This window comes from Ovis canadensis, chromosome 3 (genome assembly GCF_042477335.2).
Source record: "Ovis canadensis isolate MfBH-ARS-UI-01 breed Bighorn chromosome 3, ARS-UI_OviCan_v2, whole genome shotgun sequence".
NCBI classification, from domain to species: domain Eukaryota; kingdom Metazoa; phylum Chordata; class Mammalia; order Artiodactyla; family Bovidae; genus Ovis; species Ovis canadensis.
In genome coordinates this window covers 80,919,578-80,932,639 of record NC_091247.1, presented here as the reverse complement: position 1 = coordinate 80,932,639, position 13,062 = coordinate 80,919,578, and the positions used below count along the sequence as shown (strand labels likewise).

The window sequence follows — 13,062 nt, the reverse complement described above, 5'->3', positions numbered from 1 at the left end:
AGGCTTCTGCTATGTGTCCGGCACTGCTCTAGGTATTGGAGATAGAGCAGTGAATAAGGTAAAGATTGACCTCCAAGGAGTTGACACCCTAGTAAGGGGAGACTGATGAGAATTCAAAATGATAGAGAAGTGAAATATTTGGTAACTGTTCATCACTGTACCCCAAGAAACTGAAACAATGCCTTGCTCCTAGCTGGTGCTCAAAAATTATTTGTTGAATGAATAAACACAGGGGTATTGAAAAGCATTATACTAACATGAAGGATTGACTGCTGTGGGCACTGGGTTCACACTAGCCCATTAAAATCTCTCAGAGTCCAGCCCATGCTTTCAGAAGCCTTAAAGCATGCTGTGTCAGTCATACCAGGGCATTTGCTATTCTAAGACTTGATTTTATACTTTGCTAAAGTAGTAATTTTGCCAGTAATTTTCAGATCAAATGAATTAAGCACTGAAGTCTTGAAAGTCCCAACTTGGCACAGCCTGACTCTTCCTCAAACTCAAAACACAAAATTAAAAGAAAGCCAGTTCCTTATATGGTTCAGACACCAGGATGCTGGCTTCTTGCTACATTGAAAAGGTTCACACTGGAAAAGTCAATAACTACCATGAACAACGACCTTGTCAGATCACTGTCAAGGCATAATCCCACCTGAGTTATCACCCGCTGAAGTGAATTAACGTCAAGAAAGTAAACATTTAATGAATAATCACTTGCCTTTGGTTCAAGAAAGGTCTTAGAAATAAGCTTACCTTTAATTAAGAATAAAAGTACCCTAGAAGGCTGAAAGAAGATCTGAGGAACACCCCACACGGGTCGGCTCGTCAGCATAAGAAAGATTCGGCAGTGCCCAGGTGAAACTACTCCAGAGTGGGACTCTAACACTGTTCTGTTCACGCAAAGATTTGGAAAACAGGTTTTCTGGACAGAACTGGGCCTGACATCTCCAGGACTGAGCTGACAAGCCAAAGAATAAACCTGGTGTACAAAGGTACCCAGTGGTTCTGAAAATAGCTCATTGTCTTTACAAACTGCTAATGATCAAGTCCTGGGCCTAGACAAGCACCAATCAAGGAAAGGACAAACATGTGCTCGGCAGTAGGCTAAGTGCTCTGGAGGATACTAGCATATAGAAGATACAATTCTAAGTCTCAGAGACTTAAAATCAAGTGTGACAAGGCAGAAATCAAAACAAAGCATGGCTGAAGGACTGGCATGGTAAGAGCCCATGGAATGGTACAACATTGCTCTGGAGGCCAAAGCAGAGAGGAGACCCTATAAAGGGCTACTCAGGGAAGGCCAGCTTCACAGATGGAAGGCAAGCAGCAGGTGGACCCATTTGGAAATGCAGAGCAAAGGCAAAAGAGGTCCTAAACTAGTCTAGGTGACGCCTGGCCTTGCAGGACAGCTAGGGGTTCCCTTTCCCAAAGCATGAAGAGCTTCTAGTACAGGAAGCATGTGGGTGAGATGAGGTTGCACAAGACATCATGGAGGTAGAGATGTGTAAGCCCTGCCTGGGGACAAGGCAGAAGTCTAGAGCTCCGCTGGCAGAGAGCAGGTTGGACCGTGGAAGGCCCTGAGTGCCACGCTAATGAATTTCAACCTGATTTCTCAAAATACTGGAACGCTACTTGACGTTTTGGTCACATAAGGAAAAAACTGTGTTTAGGTCTGTCATAAACATTTTTAGGCAAGTCTATACTGCCCACACGAAAGAACTAAAAGAAGGAATTTTTCTCAGCAATGTTTCAAAAATTTAAAAACCAGTAATATTTTCATAGATTTTTAAATAAAATCCTATCACTGTGACTAAGTTTTAGACCACTCAATCACATATACTTGAGTATACAGAGCAGCCACTTGAAAGGCTCATTTTACACAGCACTGAAAACTGACTTCTTAAAGGCAAACTCGGTCCTAACCACACCTTACTCAATCCCCCCTCCAAACCTGACTAGGGTCTTTTTTAAATTTTTAAATAAATCTTTATTCTGTTGAAAAGTATGTGCTCAGTCACTTCTGACTCTTTGTGACCCCAGAGACTGTAGCCCGCCAGGCTTCTCTGTCCATGGGACTTTCCAGGCAAGAATACTGGAGCAGGTGGCCATTTCCTACTCCAGGGGATCTTTCTGACCCAGGGACTGAACCCACGTCTCCTGTATTGGTAGGCGGATTCTTTACCACTGGGCCACCTGGAAAGCCCCTGACTAGGGTCTTTATTTTTGCATAAAGCGTTACAGATTTCCTTATGGACCTGGAAGGAAGAGCTGTTAGTCATCAATCTGGATGGTGTGTGTTAATAGGGTCTTTGTTCAGAAAATTTAATTATGGGTTTGAGCCTTGGACGAATGCAAAATGAAAATATTGGAGGGGACTTTCCTTCCGCTAGTCTGCCAACTAAGCAGTACCATGGACTTTCAAAACTGTCCCTGCGCACATCATGCAGAAAGGCAGTCTCCTCCACGGTGTCTGGGGCATGGCTGACTCCAGCTTATTCCTGCTTCCTTCTCTGACCTGATCTTGGGCTGCCCTGTGCCACTCAACTTCTAACAGAGGTTCTGCAATCAAAGGCCTGAGAATGCTCAAATGTAATTTGGGCAATGTCATACGTTTTAGAGTCCTGCACCTCAACAAAGGTGGCAAGACTGGTCTCTCTTGCTCTCACTGGCTCCAGGTGACCCCAGGACTTGCCCACTTTTGACCCCACAAGTTGTGAAGAGGGAGTCCAGAATGTAAAGGCAAGCTTTAATCTACCTTGAAGTTTACAAAATTATTTTACACTATGGCAAGTGATTATCTGGGGAAGGCTGCTGAATATGCTGAAAATACAGTATCTGAGGCTGTATTTTATACTCTGATTATCTTATATAAGCTAGCATTTAAAATCTGTATGGTGACACAGTATTAACTGGACTTATTTTGAAATGTTTAGAAATACTGAATCACTATATTGTGTAACAGGAACTAACATAGTGTTGTAGGTCAATTATACTTCAAAAACACGCAAACAAACAAACTCACAGAAAAAGAGATCGGATTTGTGGTTACCAGAGGTGGGGGTGGTTACAATCCGGAGGAAGGTGGTCACAAGGGACAAACTTCTGGTTATAAGACAAATAAATACTAGGGATATAATGTACAACATGATACATATAATTAACAGTTCTCTGTGTTAAATATGAAAGTTGTTAAGAGAGGAAATCCTAAGTTTTCATCACATGGAATATATATTTTTTCCATTTCTTTAATTTTGTATCTATATGAGAAGACAGATTTACTAAACTTATGGTGGTAAACATTTCTTGAAGTATGTAAGTCAAATCATTATGCTATACACCTTAAACTTATACAGTGCTGTATGTCAATTATGTCTCAATAAAATTGGAAGAAAAAGCAAAACAAAAAAAAGTAAAACTATAAATAAGGAACCAAATAAGTAGCAATCATATCAGCTCAAGGCACTGGATTTTGAAACTTCTCTGAGCAATAATGACAGCAAGGTGAAAATAGTTAATAAAAGATCTGCTCCCTAAACCTTAGGACACGTTCAGGCACCCTTCCTTAGAAAGTCTAAGATTCATGCCAGTGTCACAAGAGGAAAAGTTGTTAACCAAAAACTGTCAGTAAAATTGAAATGAATGAAAAGGATAAAAAGAATTGCCCAAAGTAGCAGGGGAACACCAAGTGCCTGGAAATCTCTAAATCAGTAGAGCACTGCAAAGTGATGGGGAGTTTTCTACTTTAGAAAAAGTAGAGGAAGTTTTCCAATTTTTAAAGTAAAATAGAAGTTAAGCACCTCTCCAATATATTAAAACATTCAGATTCCTAGAGAAAAGCAATATGTAAATATAATGTACAGGAATTATTAGGGCAGCATTTAATTGAAAAATGAAAGAAACCAAAAGATCAATAGGTCAGTTTGGAAACAAGACGAAAGGACTTGGGTTTCTCTTAATTTCTGCCATTCTTTCATGACTGGGCCCTGACACTATCAGAGGCACTGTGCTTGGCATGGTGGGGGACACAAAGATGGATTTGGCTTTCAGGATCCCTTAGGAGGCGGACTCCAAATCAAAATAAAAAAACACACAACAACAAAAAGTCATCCCTTTCTGAAACCTGCCTTAAACATAAAAAGGCGTCTTTCAGTTCAAAACACAAAGGTAACTCTTCCCACAGGGAGACGATTATTTGGATAGAGACATGTGGTAAACATTTGTGAGGGAAGGAGCAAACGAAAAAAGGTCAAAGGTAAAAAGTCAACTGAGAGGAGCTGCAACATCTCAGCAATTTAAAAATTTAAAAGGAGAGCAACAGTTTGAAGGGTAGGGATAAACACACCACCTCCATTCATTACAAACGCAGATTTAAGAGAGCATCTTTTCCTTCTCTGGGGTGAATACCACAACATCTGTTCTCTTGTCATAACAGCAACTCAGTTGATTTAAGGAAATATTCCCCCTCTCTCTTTTTAAAGCTGTTGGTGCATAATTACATGATTTCTCTTGAGCCTTGGTTTCCTTAAGACGTGTTTATTCTGCACATCTGCTCTCCCCATACCTGATTACACAAAGGTATCATAAATAGCGAACCAACAGGTATAAAGAGACCAGCCCTCAAAACAGATCAAAGCAAACAGCCCGTGGAGTCCTTTGGAAATCTTGGCTGGCAGCTCTTGTAAATAAAAGTGCTTCTAAAGCAGAAAGCATTCAACTACCGTATTTATATAGGACATGATTGACAGGTCAGTTATTAACTTCATAAAAACACAGGCAATGTTAACTAGCAAGAATGTTTGTTCTAGCTGTTCTATCTGAAGGAAAATGAAATCCAAGATAGAATGGCTTGCTCTCTGTTTCTTTTAAGTATTTATTTTAGAACCGTGCAGTATAAAAGAATGTTTTTTCAAGTCAGTGAACTTAAGCTATTTTGCTTACTGTTCTGGAATTTAAGTATGTTGTTATAATTCTTTAGAAAACAAATGTTACATTTACTAAAGGCAGATTCCAATGGTGCACCATGATCTTTTCAACCCCTCCAAAAAAATTTATTCTTTTGAATTACTATATTAAGTATATTAATTAATGTTTCTTCCAGTAACTAAAGTACATCAAATTGGAAAAAAGAGCAAGAAGAAGGTTTACGCCCCTACTTCAGAAGAAGGCACATTTGTGTTCCCTGAACTGTCTAGATGGCAGCTAGTCTAAAACTTGCCTAAAAGGAGACAAGAATAAAGCGGTCTGCATTTCATTAATACTACTTTGAGGGCTTTGCTTTATTATGAAGACATTCTATTATGTATGATCACTTACTTCAATATTACAATGTAGCACATTTTAGTTTTTAAAATTCTTTCAAAAAATAACATCATTTGTAGGCAGATACATGGTCAGGAAATCTTCAAAATCCACCTCTGTGTGCAATGATTTTCATCCTTGGAGCTTAATATGGTTAATCCCACCCCATATCCCAGTGGAAAGTAACACAAGCATCAGTCTCTGTTTCTCTAACTTGAAGAGCAAAATTATAATAGATTTAAGCAACTAAACAGCAAAGAAATCCCAAAACATTACATCTATCCAGTCTATAATCATTCTTCTATAAAATGATTTTCTTTTAAAGTAACAAGAGAGAGGTACAAGGAAAAGTTGGGAAGAAAAAAAAATTGTGCTTTTTCAGAATCAATAGGCCAATACTTTTAAGACTGAAATTACATAAAGTTGGCATTTCCCAGTCAAATAAATGCTTATGAAGTGGACTGTGTGTTTATGTGCATGTTTATTTATACGTGTTTAATATCCTCAGGCCTGAGAGTTTTTCCATGTAAACATAAGTTTTGTTAAATTCCTCTTCAATTAAATTTAAAGGCTATTTGTTATCAAATGTTTCACTCTTAGCAAAGGCTGTCATTATAAGAGCTAAATACCAAACACAAGAGCAAACCAAAAATCCCCAGAAAATCCATCCTTGCTCATCGGTACATTTAATGTACCACAATCCTGTTTTTTCCAGCACTCCTACCAGCAACAATCTTTTAGGACACAGAATTCTTATGAAATAAATACTCAACCTTAGAACATGCCCTGGCCTCCTCCACTATCCACCCCTCCCCCTCCCCCCCACAGGACTATATTTTCAAACTAGAATATTTGTTTTGACAGACTTCTGCTTGCTTAATTCTCTGGCAAAGGATTTCTTGCTGCACCCCCAGCCAGTAAGGAACATTTTGCCAGAAATATGCAACTTCTGGCACGACAAGAATAGGGAATTAGGAAAAAAAAAAAAAAAGCCGGCAGAGACTTCCAGAATTGAAGATAAAAGCAGGCACGCTGGATGAACAGAATCCTTTCCCTTAACATATTATAATTTCCTCTTGTTTTCCCTGCTCCTCACTAGCATGAGGAAAACTTTCATTTGGTATTTTCACATACCTTCTCTAGACTATATAAAGCAATGGGAAACTATTCCCTTAATCTTGGTTTCTAATTAAAGAACCACTTATCCAAATGAAAAATGTAGGTTAGCTAATCCTACTCAGAGAGTAAATCTCCAAAACAATTTCTTAATAATAGTTTATCAGGAAAATTAAAACCCACTGAACTTGTTTAATCTAGTGGAATACTTCTCTTTCATGATTTTTCCAGTTACACTGAAAGACCGCATACTCAAAAACTTAACAGTGCAACATGGCTCCACCTTCCCCCATTGGGCTTGGAAGGGTTGGGCGGTTATCTCTCACACTCTCCGCAGAGAGCTTAGGGTGTGGGTGAAGTGCCTCTTTCTACAACTACCCAGATTCCTGGGAGAAGGAGTGGCCCACAAACTAGTAGATTTCCTGCATGGGTGGAGCCAGACACTTTAAAAAAAAACACACACACACACACAAAAACAAAATACTCACAGATCTTGAAAAGAGGGCACAGGGGAACTGACAAAGAATATCAGATTGTCCCAAAGAATATCCGAACTGTTCCAAAGAATATTAGATTGTCGAAATAACCTTTGCTGAGGGATCCTCCTTCTCCACACGTCACTTAAACAGTGATGGCCCCAGCAAGTCTACGCTCGCCCGACTGGGTTCTCTTAGTCAATTTCCTGGCATAAAATACCATCTCTCACGAATGACTCCTTCACCCGGCCCAGAACTCACTCATATGCTCCAGACCCAGGACAATGAACGGTGTGATGAGTATGTTCCCTTGGGTGTCCCTCAGGCACCTCAAAACAGATACAACAATTGAAGTCCGAATCTCCCCCATTCCACTCTCCCAATGTTTCTCTTAAATCTTCACCTCTGTAAACCGCACCATCAGCCCCAGACACTATTCTAAGCCCCAAATCTGCTCTCACCTCACTATCTTTCTTTCCTCTCCCTCAGTCTCATTTTTCATTAAATACTGTTAAACTGACTTAATATCTCTAACCATACCCCCTTCTCCATATCTATCCCATTTCTGACCTGCACTCACTTCTCACCACCAGATTTACTCAATTTCCCAAAGTGCGTTCCTTAAAACATAGTTCTTCATAATATTCTCCATAAAAAAGATTACATAAGTCAATATGTTAAACAAGTAACTATTCAGAGAATGAGATGGTTAGATGCATCATTGACTCAATGGACATGAGTTTGAGCAAACTTTGGGAGATACTGAAGGACAGGGAAGCCTGGTGGGCTGCAGTCCATCATGTCACAAAGAGCTGGATATGACAGCAACTGAACAATACTGTGACTACTAGGGAAAGTCTTCAAGAAATCCTAATTGAGGAAGTGTGTTCCTACCAACCTTTTACCACTGTCATCTGTCCTTCTGGCTCCCTTTTCTTCCTCTGCTGTTTTCTTGGCTAACTTTTACTTCAAGCTCAGCCCAAATTCTTACAGGAAGCCTTTCTAACAGCAGGTACTCATCTCTACTTGTGCTTCCAAATCTCTCCTTGCAGACCTCTGTATAGAACATTCATGCCAATGGTGTATATTCTGCTGTATGTCTCCTTCCCTTGATTGTGAGACCAAAGACTTGGACTTATTTACCTTTCAATACCTAGTACATTACCTGGCATGTAGCAACAGATGAATAAACCCTGCTGAGTAAATGAAGGCAATAACAGCAAAACATATTACCATTTACTCTACACCAGGCACTGTTCTAATCTCCTGCATTTGTTTATTCACTTGTGCTATGCTGTGCTTAGTTGCTCAGGCATGTCCGACACTTTGCGACCCCAGAAACTGTAGCCCGCCAGGCTCCTCTGTCCATGGAGAGTCTCCAGGCAAGAATACTGGAGTGGGTTGCCATGCCTTCCTCCAGGGGATCTTCCCAACCCAGGGATCAAACCATGGTGTCCTGCATTGCAGGCAGATTCTTTACCATCTGAGCCACCAGGGAAGCCCCATTTATTCACTTAATCCACCTCAAAGCCCAGTGAGGTGAGTATTAGCTACTTCCCCCATTCAATACATGAGGCAACTGAGGCAGAGAGAATGAATACATTTTATTATTCCGCCAATATGCTCTTATTCTCTTATCTCCAGTAGGGTAAACATGAGTAATTTTAATCTACTTCTTAGGAAAGAGGATGTGATTAAACCACTGGAAAGCTGTTTGGCAGGACATTGTTACTTTTAGAAATATTGTGTATTATATAACAAAAAGCTTTAATGAAATGCAAAAATAACTGGTTTGGGAGTTGTATCTGAACTTGAACACCAGCTCTGCTTCATACTAGATATGAAACATGTAGCAAATAAATAATATGAATTCCAAGTGTGTCATTTAGAATGAGGACAATAATAATTATCTTATTGAGTATTCCAGATTGCATGACACAAGTTAATGAAAGTCCCCTGCAGCTTTTATCTTATAAAGTTGATACTGATGCTATTACCATCACAAACAGCATAATGGAATGATATCTAACTCACCCAATATTAGGTATACCCAATATTCCCAGGAGTAGGAAACGACAACCCAGTCTAGTATTCTTGCCAGGAGAAACCCATGGACAGAGGAGTCTGGTGGGCTACAGTCTTCGGGGTCGCAGAGAGTCGGATGTGACTGAAATGACTTAGCATGTAGCATAACCAACATTTATAATTGCTTACTGTATATTTTTTATTTTTATCTCCCTTGTGGATAAACTTGTCCCAATAAGTGGAAAACTTTTCAATCTACATAGAGATTTCTACTGACAGTTAAAAATTTTCTACTAAATTGGACCAATCAAATTATATCTGTTTTGAGGCTATGGTATAAACTGGGAAATAAAAATCATTGAGTATAAATTTTTAAAAATCTCGACAGAAGTCTTAAAAATTTCAACAAACCCATGACCAGCACAATGGACTAAATTATCCACACTGTAGAGACTGTCTACACTCTCCTGTCACTAATGGAATCTTATATAATATAGCCAGCCCTACAAACTATGAACAGCTCAGTAGATAAATCTCAATAAGCCTCCACATCAAACAGACTGGAAGAAATCAAAAGACCGCTGAGCTAAGCCAGACTGGGCTGATATTTTGGTTTATTGGTTAACTGTTATGTTTGGAAAGGCATAAAGCTTAATTGCGAGGCTTGAGGTGTATGTCAAAAATGCCTGACTTAAGTAGAAATTCTGATCATAGCATCTGTCACTAGTTAAAATACATGGAGCTCTTTATCCAGGATATTTTTTCTTGTTTATATTTTCAATAAATGAAAATAATCCAGTCATATGGTGACTAAATATGAATCATTGTTTCAGCATTTTGAGAAGGTTTTTAAATCCCAGGTGTAAATTAGGGAGTAACACTGTTGTTAATCCAAGTCATGTGAAAGCTAAAACGGGGGGAAAATCTGGTTTAGTTTATGACTTCTGGTGGTATTAACCATAGGTTTCTCACAAATATTAATGAATACAACACTTTGAAACACTATATGGAAAAGTGAAATCCAGTGGTATTATTTGGACATTTTTACCATTTTCTACTGGATAACTAACTCCAGTTGGCTGAACAGGCAACAAAACTAAGCATTTCTTAAAGACCCTAAAATAAAATAATTTCTTCTAGCAAAGGTCCAGTAAAGATTTCAGTAAAAAACAGAAATGAGATCTTCATCACTGCTTTGCCCTTACTTTCATTGCTACCAAAGTTACTCAGCTATACCTAACCAATCAGTACACATTGCTATAGGACATGCAACAGACTTAAAACACGATTCCTCCCCTTAATAACTTGGAATTGATTTGAGAGTACCTAATTAGTTCACATGGGCTTCCCTGGTGCTCAGTGGTAAAGAATCTGCCTGCCAATGCAGAAGGCAACCCACTCCAGTATTCTTGCCTGGGAAACCTCAAGGACAGAATAACCTGGCAGGCTACACAGTCCACAGGGTCGCAACGAGTCGGACACGACTTAGCAACTGAACAGCAGCAAACTAATTCGCAAGAAGCAATCCCAACACAAGAAAGAGACAGCACACATCATTTGGGGTACACCCGGAAGAGGCCTAAGGAAAGGGAGACCAGTGAGTGCTGGGATTACCAAGCCTGACTCGTTCAGCTAATTTAAAAACAATTCTCACCGAAAGAGAGCCTCCTGTACAACAAGTACCAGGCCCTTGATGAGCTTTATCACACTCTCCTCACAGCAACTCTAGAGGCAGACTGAAGTATCATCTCCAATCTATGATGATGCTGAGATAAAGAAACAGAGTCTCAACAAACTAAACTTGCCCAAAGTTAGTCAAAGGTTAAATCGAGAGCTGCTGAACACCACATGCATTTTCTTAGCAACATCAATAGATCACTTCTTTGCCTCCTATGTAAGGCAGACCCTTTACAAGATACTAGGGCCGAAGAAAAGGCATCAGACACAGGCCCTGCTCTCAAGGAAGCCACATATGGTGGCTCAGAGGAAAATGTCTCAGAGGAAAAAAGATGCAGAGTGAACCCTAAAGGATGGGGAAAATCAGCATACTGTGAGCAGAAAAGAAGGGATAAGCATTTTAGGAACAGAAAAAACATGAACAAAAGCAACAAAAAGGAAAATCATAACATTGAAAGGAACAGTAGTTAGATTAGCTTGATTAGACTACATGAATTCGTTGGTAGCTGGTAGGAGTTCGATAAATATTTGTGGGTTTGACTAATAGGAGACAAGCTGAAAAGGGCAGGTTCAAGTTATACAGGGCCTTGAAAGCTAAACTGAAGAAAATACAATTAACCAACAAATAATGTGGGCAAATGTTCAACCTTATCATTAATAACAGCAAAATAAATTGAAACAACATGCTAATTTTCCCCTCCCACCTTCTCAAAAACCTGCTTTAAAATAAAGAATACCCACTGCTAGAAAGATTATATGTGCTGGCAAATTTGTAAATCATTATCTTATTTAAAGGAAGTCTGGCTATCAGTTTCATGGAATGTTTATATTCTTTAATTCTGTATTTCAATTTCTGATCATTTATCCCAAAGAAATAGTCCAGAAAACATAGGAAAAGCTAAAAACTATGAAGGTATTTCTTGTACCACTTTTTATAACATGGAAAAGACAGACTGTAAATGCTCAATGGCAGACAGTTGGTTAAAACAAGAAAAAAAAAAAAAAGATTTAACAAAAAGGACAAAGGCCAGTTAAAGGGGCAGAGATGTTAGACCATGGGCAACAGAGAACTAATGAAAATTCCTGAGTTAAGAGGGTGACAGGGGGAAATCATTTTTCAAGTCTAATTTATCAAGAATTCTGACAATACACATAAAAAGAAGCTGAAGTCTAGTTATACACTGTTGCCAAGAAATCACACTGAGGAGAATCTATCTGTAAGAAATAACTCTATGTATTAAAATACTTTGTAAATACTCACCACAACATTATTAAAAATATTTTTTAAATTAGGGGAAAACTAAATATTAAATAGTAAGAGAATTATTAAGTTAACCATGATTTGTCTATCATAAGGAACGTTATTTTAAAATGCTAGAAAGAGTTTTATTTACAAAACCAAGAAAAATCATTACATTTTAATTTAATGGAGGGTGGGGGCAAGAAGAGATTTCCAGAGAAATAAACCTAAACAGAAAATGCCATGAATCCCCTGGAATTCAATTTTCATGGGTGAACCAACCAGTTTGGCAGTACAATTCTGAAGGCAGTTGGGGTTGAAAACAAGAAGGAAAAGAATAAGCAAGTATTTAAGAAAGAAATGTCCATCTGTAGAAAGGCCACAATTTACAAATGATCATCTGGCAACTGAAACATGTTTTCCAAAGACATAAATATAAGCAGAGGCACTGCAGGTATCCCTTAGAAAATATATTTACTTTCCCACTGAAACATTATATTTTAACAACGATAAAAAGTTAAACCTTATGTTATTACATGCAGCATTAGTAGCTAATCAAAGCAAGAGAACACCATTGAAAGAGAAGTTCTCTTTTATTTCCCTAACATGTTGAAGCTTAGGAAAATTAAGCTGGCTTAATTAAAAGCAGAAAGGACGCAGAGCGGATGACTTGTGGTGTGTTTCTGGGAAAAAAGTGGGCGTTCACCACCTTCAGAGGCCAGTGACACTTTTTTCACTACAGAGAACTGCGTTTCCAAATACAGACAGGGCAGGGATATCATTACTACCACCCTCTCGTTTACTGATTATGATCTGAATCATTGCTTGTCCCACAGATAAAACAAAGGCAAGATAAAGAAATGGTCACGTGAGATAGTCCCACCTAAATGGTAGAACTGGGAAGGGAAAGAGAAGGGTTTAGAGAGGATGAGCTTTTGAGAGTGTGAGCTCTTACAGGTGCACTTCCGCTGCTGCACGGAAGCCAGGAAGCCAGGAAGCGGAAGGAGTGGAGCCCTCAAGCTCTCCCTTGAGGGACCAGAAAGGTGCTATCAGAGTACTTGTGGCTTTTCCACCTTGCATGACAACTGAGTTCAAGTCTTAGCTCTCCTCCTCCACTATTCTTCAAATACACAGATCACACTTTACAAAGGTCTGTACTCCCCTCAGTGCTCAATGTCTTGAACACAGTAAACATGTTGAAAAAATGATGAAGAAAAAAAAAAACAACTG

At 39.0% G+C, this 13,062-nt stretch overlaps 1 protein-coding gene across 3 annotated transcripts in view; it reads right to left on the bottom strand.

Moving 5' to 3' along the window:
- THADA (THADA armadillo repeat containing) overlaps nt 1-13,062 on the bottom strand; it is a 328,815-nt gene that overhangs the window by 209,449 nt on the left and 106,304 nt on the right. The window lies entirely within an intron of this gene.